Here is a 23,838-nt window from a genome sequence, read left to right on the forward strand (position 1 = left end):
AAAGGAAGACGAACATGTTTTCCCTCTTGACAAGCCGGACACAAATGTTTCGATTTAGGCTTATTAAAATTTATGAAGCGACCAGAAACTAATTGTTGAAAGATGGTCACCGGGGTGACCTAAACATTGGTGCCAAATAGAAGGATCAAGGGCAGCGAACACTTGAGGAGATGGTGCAGTGACTGGGTAGAGATCACCCGAGCTATCACAGCGGAGAATACCTGTTTGGTCTTGAAGTCCTTCATAGAAAAACCAAAAGCATCAAACTCGATAGAACAAGCATTATCACGAGTGAATTTACGCACAGACACTAAATTTTTTATTATTTGAGGGATAATGAGGAAGTTATGCAAATGAAGAGTACGATAGGGATCGACAATGCAAAGAATAGACGAACCGGTCTTAGTTACATTTATAGATGATCTGTTTCCAATGATAACTAACCGAATATTAGTAGAGGAACGAGAAGAGTTTAATATACCTCCATTTGCATGAATGTGAGATGTCGCCCCTGTATCCGTGTACCAATTTCCGTTGGTTGGATCATACATGCTCATGGTGCTAAAGAACTGTGGAAGTTGAGTTGCTTGATCTGAAGCTACTTGAGAGGAGTTGTCTGACCAAGTGTAGGCAGGCTGTTATGGGCCGGTGTTAGCAGCCATGTGACCTTGCTGTGGGTGGGCCGGCTGGTGGTTATTACGCCATGGACGTTGAGCTGGTCCACCACGTTGGGATGAAGGTGGAGTCGGTAGTAGTCCAGTTTGCGAGGAAGAGGAGCCGGCTGGAATGAGAGCCCAAGTGAACCCGAGAGGAGGCACCCATGGAGCAAACACAGTTTGCTGGCGAGAGTTGTTCGGTTGTCTGTTGTCACCTTGTTGGCGTCGGTTTTGACGATTACCCCCCCCCCCTCCACGGTTGTTGCCATGTCGAGAGGATCCACCACGAGATGGATTGAAGCCACCACGTGAATCAGTGAGAAGAAGGGTTGGTGAGGAGGCATGGTCCACGTGAGAGGAAGGAACCCGGTTTTCTAGCATCATTGTTTCTTCTTCAACCAGAAGCATGGATCGAGTTGCAAGAAACGAGAGTGGTGGAGATAGGTGTCGAATAAAGGTTGCAATATGAATGAACTTTGGAGAGAGACCATTAACCAAGTACATAACCAAGTTCTTTTTAGGAACTTTGTTATCGAGATTCTCCAATAAGTCGGCTATGGCTTTAACTCGAGTGTAGTAAGCAAGGACTGAGGAGTCACCCATATAGATTGTGCGCAATTCACTATCAAGTTGGAAGGCAGTGGAGTCCTTGTTGTCACAAAATAGTTGTTCAAGAGTGAGCCAGAACTAATGTGCAGAAGTATTGGTTTTAAGAATCGTATTGAGAAGACCCTGTGAGAGGGTACCATAGATCTAGGATTTAACAACCTTGTCGATGCGATTCCATTCTGCGTCCGTGACTATGTCCGAAGTTTTTTTGGGAGAGAGGAGGTATTCGGAGACACCATATCCAGCAGCATGAGTGGAGAACAATTCCCTCTAATCATCATAGTTGTGGCGTTCTAAATCAAGAATCAGAGGAACAAAGGATCGAATATCTGTGATCCCGTAGGGTTTGTCGGTAGTGGCCATGTGGAGAAGAAAGGCAAGCTTAGGAGTCGATTTAGGGAAGAACAGAGGTATTAGAGATAGGGAAAATGGAGGTCTGATACCATGTAATTGTGGGTAATCTCCCATACGTCAATTATCATTCCCAAATCAAATAGATATAATACAAGATACATTACGGTACAATACAAGGCCTTGGGCCCATCATAGCGAAGGGCTAACAAGAATACGTAAGCTACAAATACAAAACTACAAATATAATATCCATTAACATAACCAAGTTGTATATATTGAATGTGATAAGTGTAGAAATAATATTATGGAAATGTATAAAATCAAATAATAAAATAGAAAAGGTTGAGGTCTATGTTTAACATAATGTCCTTAAAAAAATCGCCCACTATTGGGTGTTTATTTCCCAGGATACAACAGCTTTAAACGATTTCGTCGCCAAACATAACAAAAGCCTGAATTTTACCTTCTATGTAGCAAGAAAATTGATCAGAAGTAGAAGAATGTGACAGAGTTATTTCCTTGAATTCTAGTCTCTAGTCTTTCCAACTGATTGTAGAGTGGTGATATTTATACTATAAATTCTATAACCGCCCATTTATGATGAAATTGAACACATCAATTAATCACAAGATTAATGTGTGTTTCATTTGAGTTTTGTAATTGAAATTATAATAAATGAACAATTATGGAAAAATATATAGTTTGCGAAAATGTCTCTGAACTTTTCTGATTACACATACAAGAAGGGGGTCTTGGTTTCATAAGTATTACAAGGCTTAAAGAATTTATATTTAGAAATCCTTTTATTTTTCCTTCTCCCACCTACGTGGGATGGCTAAAACCTCACTTGACATTTTTTTCCTAATTCATCAAAATACCTCACTTTAATGATTAATTTCTCATTCATCCTATGTCTGTTTTGGACGTGTGATATACCAAAACGAAGGTATCACAGCGGAGAACACATACATATAACCACTTATTCATTTTAAGAATGTTTATGGTTAAAAATTCGTGTTAAAAAATGGGAAAATCTATTTTTAGAAAATGTTTAAAACCAATTTTCCAACAATCCTCACCATGAATGAAAACTGATCAAATATTTTCAAGCTACCTAGATAAAATAGAGCAGCTAAATCATGCATATGATAGGTAGGTGTTACCCTTTGAACCTTCCCTTAAGAAGCATATTTATATTAATAGCGGATCAATAGGCTCTATTGCATTTAACTGTTTAGCCGTTTGTGTAAATAATCAATATGTGTCTCACATAATTCTCCCTGGCGTAGTTAGGTTCTCATGGATATGTCCGTTATGGTCACGGATACTTGTCTTGTTAGGTAAGAGCTCTTAGAAATATGCCCATTCAATTCTTTTTGAATCGACCTCGCTTTTCTCTCACATAGGTGACTCTATAATAATCATTAAAAGCTAATTTGTAATGATTTCAAATTTATCATCCACGACTATAAGCTTAACCTGCATCACTATTTGTTTTGGAATGCGTTAGGGGTTGACAGCCACAATGATTCTCAAAATGGAATAACACTTTGAATTGTGATTTAAAAGGATTTATTTCGTCACATCCATTTATGTTGCATGACATACTCAGAAATTTGGTATCATTGTTTCAAAACTTTCTTTAAGTCATAGAAAGACTTTACACTTTACACATTTTGTTGCTTACCTCGGGTAAGATAAATGCTAGGCCATTCCATGTAGATTATACTTCAAAATCTATGTTATACTCCCAAATTTCAAGAAGTTACAACCATATATAACTATAAGAGCATCTACATGAAATTAATCAACACATTCTTATGCTTTTAATCTGAACATAATTTCAAATATATCATCAACTCTTGCTTCTTATTTGGAAATCCACTAAACTAATGATTTCATTCTTTCTAAAACTCACTAGCTCAAATGATAGATCCATTATTAGTTTTTACAACTTAATCCTGATGATCTTCTTAGAAATATCACATAATTCCAAATTTATTATACTCATATTTGCATTCATACTCCTTTGAACATTATGTTAAGTGTCTTAATATTCAATAAAACCTTTATCTTGTTTTGATGAATTCCAACCAAAATTATTGGATTTAATGGAAATAGCTTTTGGAGTATCGAAGTATCATTTGACTCTAAATTTCCAAACATAAAATCGTTACATATTTCTATTGAGACCACATGTAATTGTTTTCAAACCCATTTCCATGTTCTTTGGATTTGTATGCTTTCATATTCCTTTTGAAAATCCATATATAACCTAGTGGTTTATATCCTAGAGGTATATCCACTTGCTACCATGTGTGATTTTTTAAGACATAATCCATTTCACTTTTAATTGCTTTTTGAAAGATTGAGGGTCTCTTTCAACAATATATGTAGGAATAATCTCCAAATGATTTCTTATCTTGCACCCTATTACTCCATAATGATCTATTCCGTCCTCAATTTCTTCATCATAAGAAAATTTGTTGTACTTGACTATTTTTAGATCACTTGTCTCAACCTTAAGAAGACATAGAAACACATTTTCAAAGAACGATGCGTTTCTTGAATCCATTATTGTGTCTTTATGAATATATGGTATTCAACAGTTGTGTACAAGAAAACAATAAAAACTATTGTTTTGTATATAGTCAATAAATATGCAACCAATAATCTTGGGTCCAATCTTTACAACCTTGGGGTTCAATATAACTACCTTTGCGAGACACCGCCACATTTGAAGGAATTTGTAAGAGGATCTTATACCTAACCATAATTCATGTGGCATTTTATCTGTTTTCTTTTAGGGTACCTTATTTAAAAGGTTATTAGTTGATAGCACAACTTCCCCCATATTGAGTGTGGCATCCTAAAACTTAACAACATAGCATTCATTGTTTCCTTTCAGGTATGGGTTTTCCTTTCTGCGTTGCCATTCTATTGTGGTGAATATGTTTCAATAATCTCATGTGATATACCATGATTTGCACAAAATTATTTAAATGGTGATACACATTCACCTCTACAATCACTACTTAATACTTCAATCTTTTTGTTGAGTTGATTCTCAACTTCACTTTTATACACTTTCAACTTGTTTATCATGTCATCTTTACTTCTAAGTAAATAGACATAACATAGTTTAGTGTAATCGTCTATAAAAGTGATAAATTACTTATTTCCACCTTTAACATGGACTCGACTGAAAGATCTTTATACCCAAAAGTCATTATAGAATGATATTAGTAATATCATATGATCGTATAGGGTCACACCATATAGAAATTTACTACCAATTGATTATTTATTAGTATAATTTGATTATTAATACATATTATCAATATTTGTATTTAATGGGAAACACATTATTTTATGAAAATAGTATTTTACTAACATATTGGAATGTATTGTTTCTAGGAAATAATAATAAAAGAAAACAAAAAAGTAGTTATATTCATAAGGTATGAATATATATGTTGTGTAAAAAGTTTTTAGGCACTTAGAGTAGCCACTTAGTTACATAATAAACAGTTGTTGAGGTTGAGTAAAAATCACACAAAGATCCCCTATATGTGTGTAACAATAAGATTTCTCTTATCTTTTATACACGAAATACACATAAACGTTTTCTAAATATTATATATCAAAACCATCCAATTCAGCTAGGTATTTACAAACATAAGAATGTATAAACAATACATATTCATAACGCACCCAAGATGTGAAAGGTGTCACAGAGTTTTATACAAAAGATGCTAATTTTTATTTAAAATAACTCCTAATTCTCCACGAATGTCTTTTGTTTGCTTTGGCTTATATTTCCTACTTAAGAAAAACCACACTCACAAACTTATTAAACAACTTTTAAAATTTAACTATAACATTATTAAACAACTTTTAAACAAACTTCACATTTTTATAAAATTTAGCCAACCTATAACTCATTAGGGAGCTTCTCATTTTACTTAAAAATAAGTCATATTACTCATATATGACTTTATCAACACATACATAAATCTTTTGGAATGTTCCTTTCAACATAGTCTTATACTCTTATAAGACATATTAAAGTACTCATATTGATTTCTCCATAGAATCATTTATAGCAACATACATATGATTATATCATTCTAAATCACACAACACAATATATCTCATGAGTTAAAGTTAAACTACTCACCTTGATTACGTTGATAAGAGCATGTTCCAATTCCTTGAGATTTTGTCCTAAATCTTGCTTCAATTAAACCTAGTCAAAAATTCAACTATTAAGTGTTATAACTCATTCATAATCATTAACTGTTGGATTAAGATGTCTAAGCTAATAACTACATTGGTATATACTTGTAATTAGAAGTGTGTGTGTGTGGGTGTGTGTGTCAATGTCAATCAGCTAGTCTTTATATACATAACAATAATAACTATAACTCCAAAAATTATTGGGATCTTCCTTGATCCTCGCATTATTTAGCTTTTATGAAGGTATCCAATGTTCATGAAGCATGGGCCACTATAGTTAGACTTATTCAATTCCTTTCTTGTCAAGCATTAAGCTCTTTCATAGGAATTTACAAGAAACATGATGAAAGTACAAGATATTTATTAATTCCAAGATCTTAGGCTTGCTCGGGATGTATGTAAAAGTTAAATATATAGAAATAGTAAGTTGAAAACTGTACCAAGCTATAACAAAGGTTAATAAAATGATTTTTTTATTTGGAACCCAAAGAAATTTATATATGATTTATGTTTTTATAGAAGGTATATGAATTGATGGATGCATGCAATATTCACGAGATCGTGATTTTTATAACTATTAGTGTAAAAAAATATATAAAGCCTCTTTATTAAGTATAAAAGTCAAGATCATCCTTTTACAGAACACCCACACGTTGTTTGTACCGTCTTTGTGGTACAAGGTCACATAGGCATTAGGATTTTGACTTATGATGTTCGAGGAGGTTTTGTACCTTCTATTGCCAGATGGGTAACCTAGTCATTAATTAGATATGTAATGCTACCTTTCTTTTTTAGTAGGAAGATTTGATCAGGAATCTCCTCTGATAAAGGTCACCTAAGAATGAGAGGCACAAGACATAGATGGGATCAAACATGAAAAGTTTAAGAATAGTTGTTTATAATCCCATTATCTAGGGATTACATAAAATGAAATTGGTAATCTCTACTTACTGATTTGGATTAAGTGGATGAAATAAATGTTACCTAACCATTTACTTAGTTTGTTACTTGGATCTTAACCTTTAATAGATTAATGTTTTAGAAACAATTAAAAACGATAAATTTTTAAATATTTAATATTGAAAATACTAAATGATTTTTTTTTAAATTATGTATATGGATTCTAATAGTCTTACGCCCCTATATAACTTATCTCTTGTTAAATTATGTATATGGCTGGTATAATGCCTTGAGAGTTTTCCTCAATAATTAACAGAAATTATATATACTTAAAGGCCCCATTCCTGAACAAGATCTGCTAACTAGCATGTCTAATCATGATTCTTGTTGGAAGCATTATTATGATGCTATTGATGTCTCTCACATTGTTAAATCTTGTAATTTTATTGTATTGTGTCTGAACTTAATGTAAAAGGTTTCATAATGATTGTATTTTAAGTCTTCGTTTTGTCGTTACAAAACTATTGTTAGTTTTTTTAGTATTGAACACTAGGCTTCACATTTTCTTGTTAGTTTTTTTGACATTCTGTCTTAGCTTATGTGTCATGACCTTATTAGTCAATCTCTAAGCAACTCCCTGGGTGTTGAACCTATATAAAGGGGATGTTAGTTAGATAGAGAGAATATGTTTTGATAGGTTCTTACTATAATCTGTAATCGAGCTTCTTATTATCTAGTTGAAAACTATATCATATTTACTTGCTTCTTTGTTTCAAACATAATTTCTCTCTTTTAGAATCTATTAGATGCCACATGTGGTATTAGAGCAAGGATTTCGTTGAGTCTGCTTTCAAATCTCTGAATAATTTTTGTGTTCTTCGAGTTTCACGTTTTTCATTTTTATTATCCAAATCTATTCCACATTTGCGATTTATTTTCAATTTGATCTAGAACTTGTTATTTATAAATTCGTATTGTCTTGAATATTTTTGTTAGCTCACCAAATTGATTCTTTGTTCAATTTGTTTTTGAAATCATGTCAAAAGAAGATTCTAACACCATATCATTCAACTTGCCATGTAGCATAGCACAACACTAGGATTCTAATTCTCCATCCAAATGATTATGAAATAGGGATTTGCATAATGAAGATTATATCTATGAAATTTAAGAGCATGGTCTTTATATGTGGATATGTATTATGGAAGGTCCTCATCATTTCTCATAATCAAAGGAATATGTTTATACTCATTAGGACTATGTGAGAATCATTGAGAAATATAATGATATAGTTAAAGATGAGAAAGAGAAACATCAAAATGATTTTAAAGAATAGAGCTATATTTGTTTTCCTCTTACACCTAATACTTCCATGCTTGTGAGTACGTGCAAATCTACAAAAGAGATATGGTATCGTTTGAAGGAATTGTACTTTGGTGATGATAATTAACTTCACTTTTTTAAAATATGTTGCTTGCAGAATTTGGTTCATTTCAAAAGAAAACTAGAGAAATTTTGGATCGAATTTTTGAGAGATAGAACCGCTAGTTGAGAAGGCTAATGAAATATGACTTAAAACGTAAAGAGATAAAAGAGAAAGTTACATTCATGCAAGGTTTATGTCCAGAATGGAAAACACTTCTTTCAACATTAAAGGTGTGACATCCCCATTTTCACGGCCAGAAAAGACCAATTTTGTTTATTCTTTATAAAAATCAGAGTACCCTTTTAATAAAAATGTTGCGGAATTTGTTCCCAGAAAAACATGATAAATACGTTATCAAAGCATTTCCGAAAATGTATTTTATTCATTTTAAAACTTTGGGATGTCATTTTCCATACATAAACATAAGCATAAACAGAACTTACATTCATTATCACTAGTGATTTACATCTCCTTAATCTCTCAGTGTAATATAACTTCATATCGACACTTGTGATACAAATAAACTGAGTGGGTCAGGTTGGGAAACCTGGTGAGAACATAGGGTTTTCAACCCACAATAATATAGTTATTATGTTTAAACATCAAACAATCAACCCAATTATCCATCCCCACTATCTTCTTTACTTCTTAAGGATCTACCTTAAGAATCAGCTATTTCTCGTTCATTCATTACTAAGGTTTATCCTAAGGAATAGGCATGAAGTCCATCGTCGCCAGGGTTCATACAACAGGCACTAAGTCCATAGTCACCATGGTTTACACAACAGACACTAAGTCCATAGTCGTTATGGTTTATATAGCAGGCATTAAGTCCATAGTCGTCAGGGTTTATTCAACAAGCACTAAGTCCATAGTCGCCAGGGTTTATACAGCAGGCACTAAGTCCATAGTCGCTAGGGTTTATACAACATGCACTAAGTCCATAGTCGTCAGGGTTTACCTTGTTTATTGACAGTATTATTTTCGAGAGTCTACTTGCAATACATGTCAATGGGTTTTTAGAGTACACCGGGTGAACACATCGTTCACAACACCTACAAGTTGCGAGCCTACTAGTGTTCCACTGGACTGTCTAGAATAGTCTGTGGTTATCATCCTCACTTTGCTAGATGATGGGGCCAATGGTTGGGTAAAAGTATTCTCTTGTTGTTCACCTCTCACCCTTATCTCATGGTCTATATTACCTTTTATCTCATCATCCAACTCATATTTTGTGACAACCCGAAATTTCTGTCTTGTACAAACCCTACATCTCAATCAAAGTCCAACTTGCTTCTACTAACTTTTAGCACTGTATAGAATCTGTTGGAGCTTACTAAGCTTAGTACATCAAAGGATCAAATACTAGAATGGGTCAACTAGAGTTACAAACCATCAAACATGCTTTAAACCCTCAAATGAGGAGTTTACGACCATGAGACCATGGGTTTACGGCTGTAAACTCATGGTGGCTATAAACTCCATGCCTATATATGAAATACTTGGCCATTTTCACTCATTATCACACTTTCAAGCCTAGAACTCGGTTTTGCTCTCAAGTATCATCAAGAACTTTCATTCCAATCTTCAATCTAGCAAGTAATCTTTCCATTTTTAATTTATATCCTTCCATATCTAGTGAATATACATGATTTCATCCATGAAATCTCTTTTTTGGTTAGATCTTCAAGTGTTCTTCATTTCACCAAGAACACCAAGAACACACACTAGTTTTCTTGAGCCTTAAACACCTAAACAAGCTTCTATATTGTAAGTACTCTTACCTTAGCTTGTTTCATGATTGAATCACTTAGTTTACACCTTGAAAACATCAAGAACACAGGATCAAAAGGGTGTTTACGGCCAAGACAATCTCCTTTGGCCATAAACCCTAATGTTGGGTGCAAAGTTGCCACAACACCGTCCTTAGCCTTGAAACTGGGTCTAGAACACTTCCAACTTGAGTATAGGACCTCAAACATCAAAATGGTACCAATTACCATGAGTTTACGGCCGTAAACTCATTGGGCCATAAGGTCATGGCCATAAACTCATGTGTTAAGGGCATATTGGCCATAAACTCTAAGGAGTGGTCATACATCCCTTTCATGCAACACTGTGTGGTTTAACACTTCATTAAAAGTGTTTACTAGTCCCTAATATTGTTCCAATCAATGATTAGTAGTTGTAAACAATAATTAGATACATATATGTGTCAGTATATGCGAAATAGGATCTGTGTGTGCTCAAGTCTTAATTTGACTCTTAGCATCCTACGCCGATCTTACATTCGCATCACTCACTTCAGGTGAGTTCATACCCCTTAACTTATCTTTTAAATGATTTTAAATGCTTTTATGGGGGGGGGATACAAGTGGAAAACATGTTAGTTATATAATCAATCACATGTGTTTTATAACTATGTTTCAAACAAAGGATTTCATATACTTCAAACTGTGTTTCAAATAAATGATTTCTTATACTTTAAAATTGTATTACCAATCAAACTGCTTTTAAATCGTTTTATAAACTGACATCAAGTCATTAATATTTATTGTTAAACCCTTTAAAATCTATTACAAAACATCTTTTAAGACTTATATCTTCATCATTCACTTAACCCTTTGTACAAGTTGAGCAATGGGTTTACATTCATACTCAGTAACACTTCAAGATGTACATATAAATTATAATAGGTATAATTTATGATTCATAGAACATTATTACACGATCCAAGTATACTAAAGTACATAGTTATTCAATAACACATGTTTAATTCAAAACTACTCCAGAGTATACATTTTCCATAACAAGTTTAAAAATACTAGTAAAGAACATACTATCAATCATTCAATCCAGAATGATTGGGTTTCATAACTAAAACGCATGTAACGTTTATATACTTTTTATGAGACATTTGATACAGGTTGTTTACTTCATTTTAAATAATACATTTAAGTCCTTCTATTATAACCAGAATCTCCAGATGGGGATCGAAACAATGTGTGTGTAGATCTATATTGGGATTGACAATCCCACACTCAGGCTGCTAGCTACAGTCAGGCATACACGCCTACGAGTGACAATTGTTATCAACAGTTTTCAATGCATTCATAGCGTTGGGTCAGGCCATCTAGTCAGTATGGCTATAATAACTCATATAAAAGATATTACCAATACGTTATAGTATAATTAGCCAAGCATAAGTACAATTTCAGAACGTTGATTTACAAACAGAACGGTTTTATGAGATTAAAACTACTTTTCATATACTACAGAAAATATAGGATTTTCTGGGAAACTTTCATCTAATCAAAGAAACAGGAAACATTCTTTTAACATAAATACTTATGAACTCACCAGCTTAAATGCTGATCTACGCTTTCAAAATAACTTGTATTCTCAAGTCATCAGTAGACAGGTACATATGACAGGTTTTGAGAAGACGGAGCACAGTTAAGACTCGTCTTTTATTTTGATTATTCATTTTTGGTGTCTAATGCATTACAAAGAACACACATGTATTAAAACTTTACTGTTAATGCAATGGATGATGTTGTTGCTTGTTTACTACTTTGCATTGTTATGATACTTTACATGACGTCCTCCACCCCCGAACGTTTTCCTCTGTTCCGGTTTTGGGGTGTGACATATTTCATCTACCCATCTTTAGCCATTGTAATTTATAGGTATAAATTACATATACAGTTTAAGTCAATTAAAACACGTATAAAATCATTAATCCAACATAGATAGCAAGTATACAGATAATATGCACACATAGCACACAATTCATATAAAATACTTCATATCTATTTGTAAGATGAAAGTAACTATGCACTCACCTGATAAGGTGGTGATTCTGAATTCAGATAATGCTTCGCTTCTTAAAAACAATCTGCTTTGACGAAACCTAGTATTATTACCACTAGAGTTTAGACTAATATTCACCGAGACTAATTAATAGTCTTAGTATTATTATTATTATATAAGCGTTAAACAATACTTCTCAACTACTATGTACAGATAGGGGCCAGACATGAAACACCGAAGGGCAGGACCATTTTGGCATTAAAGCACTTCTGAAATCCAACAACCCAAGCGGCCCTTCAATTACTGGATTCCCTGTACCGCGAGTACTTAAAAAGGGATTATAACGGCACTTATATAACTCATAATAATAGCCCAAATATTTATTTTAAGGTCCTAATAACATTACTATATTTAAATAAAAGCTATATTTAAAATAGGGTAGGCGTATCTCACTTACTGCGAGGTTAATTAAAAACCGAGCTCTGCGCGGGCAGAGCTTCTCGAGCCGAAAAGCTCTTTTTCTTGAACCCATCGGGCGCTCCGAGGCTTCCTTCTAGTGCTACGGAGGTTCCCTAGGGTTTAGGGGGTCTAGAAAGAGAGTAGAGAGAGGAAGAGATGGTGACAAGTGTGAGGAAGAAGGCTGCCCTCGCACCCCTTTTATAGGCACAAGGCCTTGCAGTATGATGGGTGTACCCTCGGTGGTATGCTGGGCGTAGGGACGAGTGTCGGATGGCTGCTAGGGCTTCGTGGCTCATTTCGGACCGCATGAGAAATAAGACAACATGCCGTATGGGTTTCGTACGCGGGGCGTACCCCTCGCACCCAGCTCACAATTTCCATCCTCGATTTCTAATATTCGTAACTTTCGCATACGGGCTCTATTTTCGACGTTCTTTATATACATTCATAGGTGGGGGCGTACTCTACAACTTTCGTTTAGACTCTGTTGGCTAATTGTGAGTTTATTTTTAAAGTTATATTTTTAACAGGCCGGGACACGAAAAGCCCGTTAAAAATTCATAACTTCTTCATCTGACATCCGTTTTCATCTGTCTTTTACCATTGAACTTCTATTAACGAGAACTTCGTTTCTTGTTTAGGTTATGTTGGCCAAAAATGGGTCGATCTAACATTCGAACTTCAGGCTGTGTATTGTTAAGGCGAAACTTAGAAAAATCATAACTTCTTCATACGAAGTCAGATTTGGGCGTTCTTTTTATGCATGTTCTCGGTTTAACGAACACTACGACTTTCATTTAGATCGCTAAGGCTAAAAGTCACTCTATCGTAAATTCAATATTTACGTCACGCAGTGTTGTGCCGTTTTTGTCGCGAAACTTCGACAAGCCATAACTTCTTCATTATAACTCGGATTTCGCGTTCTTTATATGTACAGAACCCTTGTGAAATATGCTACAACTTAGTTAAGATTTTTTGTTCTAAATATTTTTCTATCAAAAAGTCATTTTCGACACTTATTGTCTCTAAATTGACTAGCCCGGATCTGCGGGCATTACAATTATTTCCCCGTTAGGATGATTACAACCCAGAATCATCAACGAAATGGGGCTTGTATAATGACTCCATACGTTATCTCTTTATCCTAGGTAATAACCGTAACTTTTATGTTTCTTCGAATGCGTATCTAACTCCTGATCTTCTTGACTGCAAGTGGTGCTCGATCCTGAACCCATTCTCTATCACATGTTAGACCTTTAATCATGATCTTCAAGTCACAATCTCGATCCTTACTGGAGACTCCTTCTTAACTAACTTAAGATAACTTATTTGATTACCACAATGAACGATGAGCCACATTCTAATGACCTCTCATCGTATGATGCAACGCTTAGACTCAGGTCTTCTAGAGTCAAATTCCAGAACATGCTATACCTTCCTTCATGTTCTAATGTGCTATAATCACATTCTAGTATGTAGCACTACTTAGCTACCAGCTTGTCACTTTAACGGTTATTTCGCTTCGATTTCACTTAAATCTTATGGCTTAAGTCATATGCTACATCGATCTTGGTCCTCTGAACCATGTAACGTACTTATCTTAGTCGGAATCGATTTTATATGACCACTAGTGTCGAAATGATAATCATATTCTTAATCATTACTGAAACAATGGTAATGACATACATGAACAAAACAGAATCAATTACTAACTTCTTGGTAACCTTGTAACTTTCCCTGATCCAAGCGTGAGTCCTGTGCTTCCGGTAGTATAGGCCTCTACTACCACTCACACCTACTCATACTCGTCCCAAGTGTTGTCTCATAGTTTTCCAAGTCACCATACAAGAAAATCACATAACAACTTAACACAACAGGTAACAAAACGAAGGTTTTATATTATTCCTTGAAAAGATTACATAGGTGTTCAAGTTCACTCATGAAAATCGTGATTTATAAGCTTGTTATAAGTTAAAATGAGTTTGTCCATTAGACATTTGCATTCACTATGAATACTTGTTGAATATGGAACAATTTCTTGTATAAAAGGTTGATATCATTTGGTAACTACATAGAAATAATGACATATGTGATTGTTAACACTTTTATTACACAAAAATTGGGCCCAAAGATCGATATACTCAAATACAACAATAACATATGTTTATTGAAGCCCAAATATGTTTTGATCTTTGGATGTTTACATGACTTACTTTTGTATAAGTATAAAAATGTTAAGGTCATCATATGGTTTTTATAAAAATCGTGACCTACTAAAGTTGACCCAAATAAACTATTTTGTGTTACAAAATTTCAACCAGAAAAATATGAGATATGCAAAAACTACAAATTCTTGGAAATTTTTACCAAAAATAACTTTTCTAGTAAAAATGGTCGTATTTTTAGTCATACCGTTTGGTCGGGTTAAAACCCAAGAATATTATATTATTTTTACAACATATATTATTACTAGACACAATTACTATTGACTATTTATATAAAGTTTTATGAATAGTTTACACAAAAGAGTAACAAAACAAACTCTTGACATAATAGTTTGCATGTCATAAAACGTATGTCAGGAATCTTATAAAACGCGTGTCGTAATCTGCATGTCATGAAACTCGTAAAACGCGTGTTATAAAACACATGCCACAAATTTTCATTTGTAACATCATTGCATTATACAATAAAAAGGGAGTAGTGGTTCACGTAAATCCGTTAATGCTCTCGTGAGACATTCACTTCACCGTACCTACCTAGCGTACATTTTAAGTCTTGCATTATAACCAGAGTCTCCTGGAGGGAGAGAGAGATGGTTGTGTATAAATATATTACCTATTCCGACGCCTGAAGAACGTCGTACAAGCATAACAGTCACATTAAGCATGGTTATAATAATTCACTTAGGGATTAACAACACTATCTTGGTTTACGGGAAGCTTACACTTTACCGGTTTTATTAAAATATAAAACTGCATACTACTTTTTGGTACACTACTGCTTACATTTATGGTCTTAGGATTTAAGACTATAGTTTACATACATAAAAAAATATTGGATTTTCTGAGAACATACATTTACAAGAAATAAATAAAAAGTCTTTAGAGGAGTTGGCCATCACGATTAAACTTAGACAGTTATGTAATGATATCTAGGATAAATATAGCCTGATCAACTATACTTATTCAAGATTTGACCAACATGTGTTTAAGAGTCATCATGGTGGACAACGAAAATAAAACTTACCAACTTTATACCAAAAGCTCTAGGAAACCAAACGTAAAGAAATAAAATACTATAGGAGTATTTTGGCATTTTAAGAATATTTCATGTATTTTCTTGTACTAATATTCTCGTAAAGACACTATGGAAGGCTTCCACCTACCTAGAGACCCCTACTTACCCAACCAGGGGAACGAGGGATGGATCGAGGAGGATCCCGAGGATATCCTAGAAGAAGAACCGGAGGAGGAGTTCGAGGTAGATGAGGAGATAGAGGAGGAGGGGGAGGATGAGGGTGAGTCGGACGCAGAGTCCGAAGTCATTGATTCTCCCTACATCGCTAGGGTACCTGCGAATCTTTGGGGCTACAATGTCCCTACGCCCCAATGGGCAGATGACCTTGAGAGATGGAGCCGACATCAGAGACAGCGCCCACCCTATGGTATAGAGAGAGTTTTTTATGACCTCCGCCATGGTGGACCCGTTGACCGGGCCCTTCCCGTCATGATCCAACAGATTTCGTACATTGGTGATCACGCCCAGACGATGGCCAACCACGTTACGGAGATGAGAGCTATTGTAGAGGTTACAGATGCATGCACGCGAGACCTCAAGAGGGATTACTACCCTATGGAGAAAATGGAGACGGAAGCCGAAACGAAACGAGAAGTTCTAATCAGGGTGATAACCACGGGTCCCAGCGCATGTCCACTTACAAAGACTTTACGAATGGCAAGCCTAAGCCATTCAACGAGAGCGGGGCGTGATCGATTTAACATGGAGGTTTGAAAAGACGGAGTCAGTCTTTAAAATTTCCGGCTTCCCAGAGGAAAGCAAAGTTAAATTTGTAGCATGTACTTTTTCCGATAGAGCCCTTTCTTGGTGGAACGGCCATGTCAAGGCATTAACACTTTCGTGGCAAATGAAGTGACTTGGGAGGACCTCAAAACCATGATGCTTGAAGAGTATTGCCCAAGGGGCGAGATACAGAAACTCGAACATGAGTTATGGAATCTTACTATGAAGGGCTCTGACGTTGAAGCTTACACTACCAGATTCAGCGACCTGGCAGTCCTGTATCCGGGAATGATCACACCCGAGAGCAAGAAAGTTATATGATATATTTGAGGGCTATCACCTCAAATTCAAGGGAATGTACTTGCTGCAAATCCAACAACATTCGACAGCATCAAGCGATTTGCCCAAAGACTCGTTGATCATGGGGTACAGAAAGGCGTAATGACTCTGGTTACTGAACATAAAAAGGGAAGTGATAAAAAGAGGCACTTTGGAAATAAGAGGAAGGGGCAACAGACTCAGGAGGCCTCGAGGAAACAACAAAATGTGGTGATTCATGTTGCCACCACTTCTATTGCACCAGCACCTGCCAAGCCATATGCAGGCAATCTCCCAAAATGTGACAAATGCAATTTTCACAACCACGGCGCCCGCAGAGAGATGAACTGTACCAACTGCCAAAAGAAAGGGCACACTGCCCGATTCTGCAGAGCGCCACCACAACAGAACAACCATCCCAACAATGTTGGAGCAAGTCAAGCATGTTATGGGTGTGGAGAGACAGGCCACTACAAAGGAAACTTCCCAAAGGCCAACAACAGGAGTGCAGGAGGAACGGGAAGAGTCCTAGTGATAGGATAAGAGGAGGCAATGAAAAGATCCCGCTGTGGTCACTAGTATGTTCCTCCTCAATGACATTTATGCATGCATTTTATTTGATAGTGGGGCAGAAAGAAGCTTTATGAGTCATATGTTTAAAAACCTGCTCAACCAAAAACCTCAATGTGATAACCGTCAATTTCCGGTCAAGTCAAAGTCAAATAAAGTCAACGGGTCAAACCGGTCAAGTCATCTAACCCTAGTATATTAGGGTTCGCAATATATTAGCTACTGTACAACTCGCTATTTTAATAAGAAGTTATCACGTGAAAAGTTCGTATGATTGAAATTCTAAACCCTAAACGGGATAAGTGAGGAAACAAAACGATAAAACACTATTGCATACCCTTCGGGGGTGTGTAAGACTCTTAAACATGGCTTAACGGGGTTTAAGAACCTTGAGTTGCGAATCTAAACACTCAAAAAGGTCACAAACAAAGTCTTTTTCAATCTCTCTTTATCAATCTCAATCTCTCCCAAATCTCTCCCAAATCTCTCCCAAATCTCTCTCAAAATCTCTTCGAACTTTTTATAGTCATTTGGGGCATCCCGACACTTAACTTGGTCAAAAACCACTTAAAACGGGGAAATTTTTAGTAAAATAGCCTTAGGGAACCGAAACCTTCCCTTAAGGGGCGAAGCCTCTCGGACCCGAAACCTCTTGGAACCGAACTGTTGAGGACCGAACCCCAACCTTCCTTTCGGCCCATTTCGCCTTCGGGCTATTTCGCTTCTACTCGGCTTCGGGCCATTTCACTTCCACCCACCTTCGGTCCATGGCAGAAGGGATCGAACCTTCGGCCCATATCCGAGCAACTTCGCAGCCTCGCCCCTTTCACCCGGTTTTCGACCACGACTTCGTTTTTAGCCCGTTTTTCATGATTTTAACGCGGGATTTTCACCCAAACTTAAATTTCATCATATAAGACCCCATATTTCACAATTTAATCACGTTTTGATTATAAAAATCATCCAAGAATAGTGGGTGGGTTATTTAGGTGGAGTGTTGACTTATCCTTTGGGCAAGGACACAAGCAACCTCCCATACCCACTCCATGACCAGCTTTAGTCACTCCACCTTACCTGGTCATGTCCATCGTCCTTTTCCCACCAATTTTCCAGCCATACTCTTGAACAAAAGCTGGAAATCCTTATCTCTCCTCCCATTTCACTCACCCTCCAACAAGAAGCAAAAACTCATTCTCTCTCTCACTATCCGTCTCTAATCTCGAAAATTCAAGGCTGATCACAAGTTCTTCATCTACTCCTAGTAAGTAATATCACTCCCCACATGATTATTTCTCTTCCTTTCTACTTGAAAATTGGATATCTTACACAAACATCATCATATTTGTGTTAGATCTTCGAATCTTCAAGCATCATCTAAAGTGTTCTTGAGTTGAACACTTCCTTTATTCATCATCCATTCACTGAAACCATAAAAGGTGAGTTCATACTCCCACATTTTCATGTTTTCCTCAAGTTTTAGGGGGGGGGGGGATACAAGTAAAAACACCAACAACCCAACTAAACTCAAACATCAGCTTTCAACAGAAAAGTTAATGTTCATTCACGAACTGTTTTAAACATCTTCAACTATTTAGTTTTCAAAAATGTATTAGTTGCAAATAGTTCCGGTTCACACCTTTAAAATGACTACTTGCACATGTCCATACGATTTTTCTACTATTTATGGTGATTTTTACAAAACTGCCTATCACTGTAGCTACGAATTCGGACCAGTCAGTGAATATGAACGTTTTCACACCAGTTAGAAGCTCTTTAAAATCATAATAAAATTTATGAACAAACTAGACACATTTTCTAAACTCCCAGAGTTTACGGATTTAGTTTTCGACTTCGTATGATGTTTCTGTGATTTTTCTAAAACAGTGCAGAAATGTCAAAAACAAATCAACAGCTTATAACTTTCATCACACTTTGTAACATGTTGAGCAAAGTGTTAATCTTTGAGGATTTCATATTTTACATTTGTTTCTTGTTGTGGTATAATTATATAACAGAAAATACTCACTAATTTGTAAGAATCCTCCATCATTACCAATAGTACAAGACAAGGCATGATAAACATAGTTATGTTTTTGCTATATATATGACTTACATAGTAAAAGGTTCTTTTACATTACAAAAGTTTTGAGGTAAACTATAATAAGTATAGTTTATGTTTCATATACATTACAATAAATTATGTTAAACTATAATAGGTATAGTTTATGTTTCAGTTACCTTTCAAACTCATTACTAAGGGGTTTTCAGTTCAGTTCACATAAAATCTGTTAATGAATAAATTTGTGAGACATTCGCTTAATGTTACCTTCAAGTAACAAAGTCAAAAGTCCTGTAAATTGTAACCAGAGTCTCTTGTAGGGAGAACGTGATAGTTGTGTATAGATCTATATTGGGTCTGACAAACCCACACCTGAGCTGCATGCAACAGCTAGACCGGCAGGTCTCGGGTGACAAGTGTCATTTAACTTGCGACGCCTGAAGAACGTCGTATTACGAGGCCGTCTGAGTCATAGTATGGTTATAATAATTCACATGGGGTATTAACAAAACATAAGATTTACGGGTTTTACTTCTAAATTTAACGAGTTTATGTCGATTTAAACTTGCATAAATTTCTTTAAGTATGGAAAAATACTTGTACATTTCGGTCTTGACTTTTAAGACTACAATGCATTACATAAGGATAATATTGGATTTTTCTTGAAAAAACATCACTTTTACAAGAAAAGGATTTTAGCATCACCTTCAAAAGCTTATGAACTCACCAACTTAATTGTTGACACTTTTTCAAAAACTACTTGTATTCTCAGGGAATCAGTAAACAGGTAATCGGCCGCTTTTGAGGATGGAACGCTAAGGCGTCAAACATTGTATTTTTGTCAACATAATGTAATTGATTCAGAAAACATGTAAAATTATACTATGATGTAAAATTTTCAATTATATTTATGTTGGTTGTCTATACTTTAGGCACCATTATATTCGTTGTTATGATACTATACATGAAGTCCTCCACCCCCAGACGTTTCCGCCATCCTTGGTTTGGCGGTGTGACAGATTGGTATCAGAGCAATGTTTATAGTGAACTAAGTATAACGAACCACATAAGATATACGAACTATAAACACATTTGGGACTAAAAGTCTCTGATTAAACATTTTCAAATGACTATATTTTTAGAAAATAAACGGTTTCTTATTAAAAGTATAAGTACATGCATAATGCTCGCATAGTGTCATAACTAGGAAGAACATAAAGTAAAAGAGGAGGAGTTGTACGTTACGAGTATGCCTTGGGATATGTGGTCAAGCCTGGGATGGATATAGCCTGATCAACTATACCTATCCGAAAAGTGACTTGCATATATTGGGGGATAGTCGTAGTGGGCAACAAATCTAACAACCTAACATCACCCTATAATGAATGCGCTAAAAACCAAACATAACATTTAAAAATACTATAGGAGTATTTTGTAACTTTATAATTCGACATTCTAGATTCATTTCATATCTCTTACACCCCTATTCTCATACAGACGACATGGCGGGATTCCATCTACCTGGAGACCCTTACTTCCCTAATGAAGGAAACGCTGGATGGCTCGAGGCAGAACCCGAGGAAATGATCGAGGAGGATCCTGAGGAATACCCCGAAGAGGTTGAGGAAGAAGAAGAACCCAAGGAGGAAAAAGAAATGGAGGATGAAGAGGAGGAACCAGAGGAGGAACCAGAGGAGGAAGTCATCAACCCTCCTTACATCGCCAGGGTGCCTGCGAACCGTTTCGGCTACAACGGGCATGAACCCCGTTGGGCAACAGCGATCGAGAGGTGGAGCCGAGAATAACGCCAACGATCACCATATGGCGATCAACGGGTTTACTATGACCTCAGCCACGGGGTACCGGTTGACAGAGCCCTCCCCGTCATGGTCCAATAAATCGCGAATCTGGGGAACCAGAATAGGGAAATGACAGATCAAGTTGCGGAATCTCAACGTTCTTACAGAGGCCACCAATGCACACACCAGGGAGTTGGAAAGGGACTTCTATCCCATGGACCAACTCATCGAGGACCTTACCGCCGCTCGGGCGGAGGTAAGGGAGTACCAGGTGAGGCACGCAGCTCTCGAGGAGAGAGTGATCATGGCCGAACGCCGGATTGTAGAGCTTCAGGGAGCCTCGACCTCATCTCAAGGCCACAGTGGACCAGATGCCACCCGCCTCAAGTAGTGCTTACACTGCTCACATTTTGTTATAAAACTAGGATTTCGAGTATGCGTTGGTGCTACTTTTTCTTGCAAGTAGGTTCGACCCTACGTCTAAGTGATTACACTATTTGGGGGGTCGTTATGCTGTTAAAACTTTCTTCTAAATTGATGTAATGTATACCTCCTATGAGGACTAATTTTCCTAAGCATTATGTACCAAATTTACATCAACAAAATTGACTTGCATTTTATTGGATGTTTGGCATTGGATCTCATAACTTGATAACACAAACGATTTGCAAATGATAACTCTAAAATTTTTAAGGTGTACGTCGAAGTTATGTGTAATTAAGAGATGATCGAATTAGAAATGGTGAGCCCGCCTTGGGCCCTGTTCCTTTTTTGGTTGTGGGCTTAGGACAGACTCATTAGGTTCAACTGTTTATCTAAACTTAATTACATACAACTGGCGTACGTTGAGTAAATTTTAGGAGTGGATAAGGCACAGAGCAGGACACGAGTGCTCGGTTGGGACACTATTACTAAATTCATAAGTTTCTTTGTATAGACTTTATTTATGTATAGTTTGCAATACAACCAAGTCGGGGCACAATACCGATAATGTAGCTCAAATAGCACCCGACTCGTCCTTACTATTGAAAACTCACCAACTTTTCGTCCTTTAAAACTTTTGACATAACTATGCCACCAAGGAAAAGACCCAGACCTTCCGGCAACGCAGCACCACCACCTCCTCCAGCACCGCCTCCACAGTTTGATTCCATAATGTTTCAAGCTGCGGTAACAGCGGCCATGGCGACAACAATGTCACAAATGGGTACCAATGGTGCCGGCGGTTTTGGATCCGATGCTATCCACTATAATCACGGGGACAGTACGGGGCGTACGAAAGAATGTTCTTACAAAGACTTCACGAATGGAAAACCTGATTCTTTCAATGGAAGCGGCGGCATCATCGCACGAATGCAATGGTTCGAGAAGACTGAAGCAGTTTTCAAAATCTGTGCTTGCCCCGAAACGAGCAAAGTCAAGTATGCGGCATTCACTTTCACCGGTAGAGCTCTCACTTGGTGGAATGGCCGAGTTAATTCACTTACTCCCGCAGTGGCTAACTCCATAAGCTGGGAAGACGCTAAAGGAGTATTGCCCGAGGGTCGAAGTACAAAAACTGGAGCCAGAACTATGGAACCTCAAGATGGCGGGCTCTGACCTGGGAGCCTATACTGCCCGGTACAACGATCTGGCACTCCTTTGTCCCGCGATGGTCACTCCGGAAGACAAGAAGGTGGAATGATACCTCTGGGGACTATCTTCCCAGATTCAAAATAGTTTGTTTGCTTCAAGGTTAACCACCTTTGACAGTTCCAAGGAGCTGACGCAACAACTCATCGATCACCGGGCTAGTCATGTCAGTGTGACAACCACCTCCGATCAAGCCAAAGGAGGAAGTAACAAGAGGAAGTTCTGGCACAATCGAAAGAAGCAACCGACGCAGGATGCCGCCAAGAAGCAACAAACTATTACCATCAACGCTGCCATTACTCCATCCACTCCGGCACCACGGAGGCAATACGCTGGAACTCTTCCCAAGTGCAACAAGTGTAACTTCCACCACACCGGTGCTTGTCGGGAAATGCACTACAGTAATTGCAACAAGAAGGGGCACACTACTCGATTCTGTAAGTGCCAGCCCAATCCATTAATCAAGTTGACCCGGTCGCCAACACCGGAGAAAGCCAAACCTATTACGGCTGTGGAGAGACAAGGCACTTCAAAAGAAACTGCACTAAGGCACGAACCCGTAATGCTAGTAGCGCCGGGAGAGTCTTGGCTATAGGTCATGGGGAAGCAGTCAAGGACCCCACAGTGGTTACTGGTACGTGTCTTCTCAATAACTCTTATGCATGCATACTTTTCGATAGTGAGGCAGAGAGGAGTTTCGTGAGCCACCAATACAAACATTTACTTAAACAAAATCCCCAGTCATTAAAGATTCATACATCATATAAATGGCAAACGGAAAGGCTGAGCACACTAATGATATTTACACAGGGCGTACCCTCACTCTAGACAACCATTCGTTCAAAGGTCAGAATAAAAAGTTTCGACATCATCATTGGTATGGATTGGTTAGGTTCTAATCATGCCGACATTTTATGATACGAAAGGGCCATCCACCTTAATCTGCCAAATGGCGAAACCCTTCTTATCTACATCGATAAA

Source organism: Lactuca virosa, chromosome 2 (assembly GCF_052849685.1).
Source record: "Lactuca virosa cultivar CGN04683 chromosome 2, Lactuca_virosa_CGN04683_v6, whole genome shotgun sequence".
NCBI classification, from domain to species: Eukaryota; Viridiplantae; Streptophyta; class Magnoliopsida; order Asterales; family Asteraceae; genus Lactuca; species Lactuca virosa.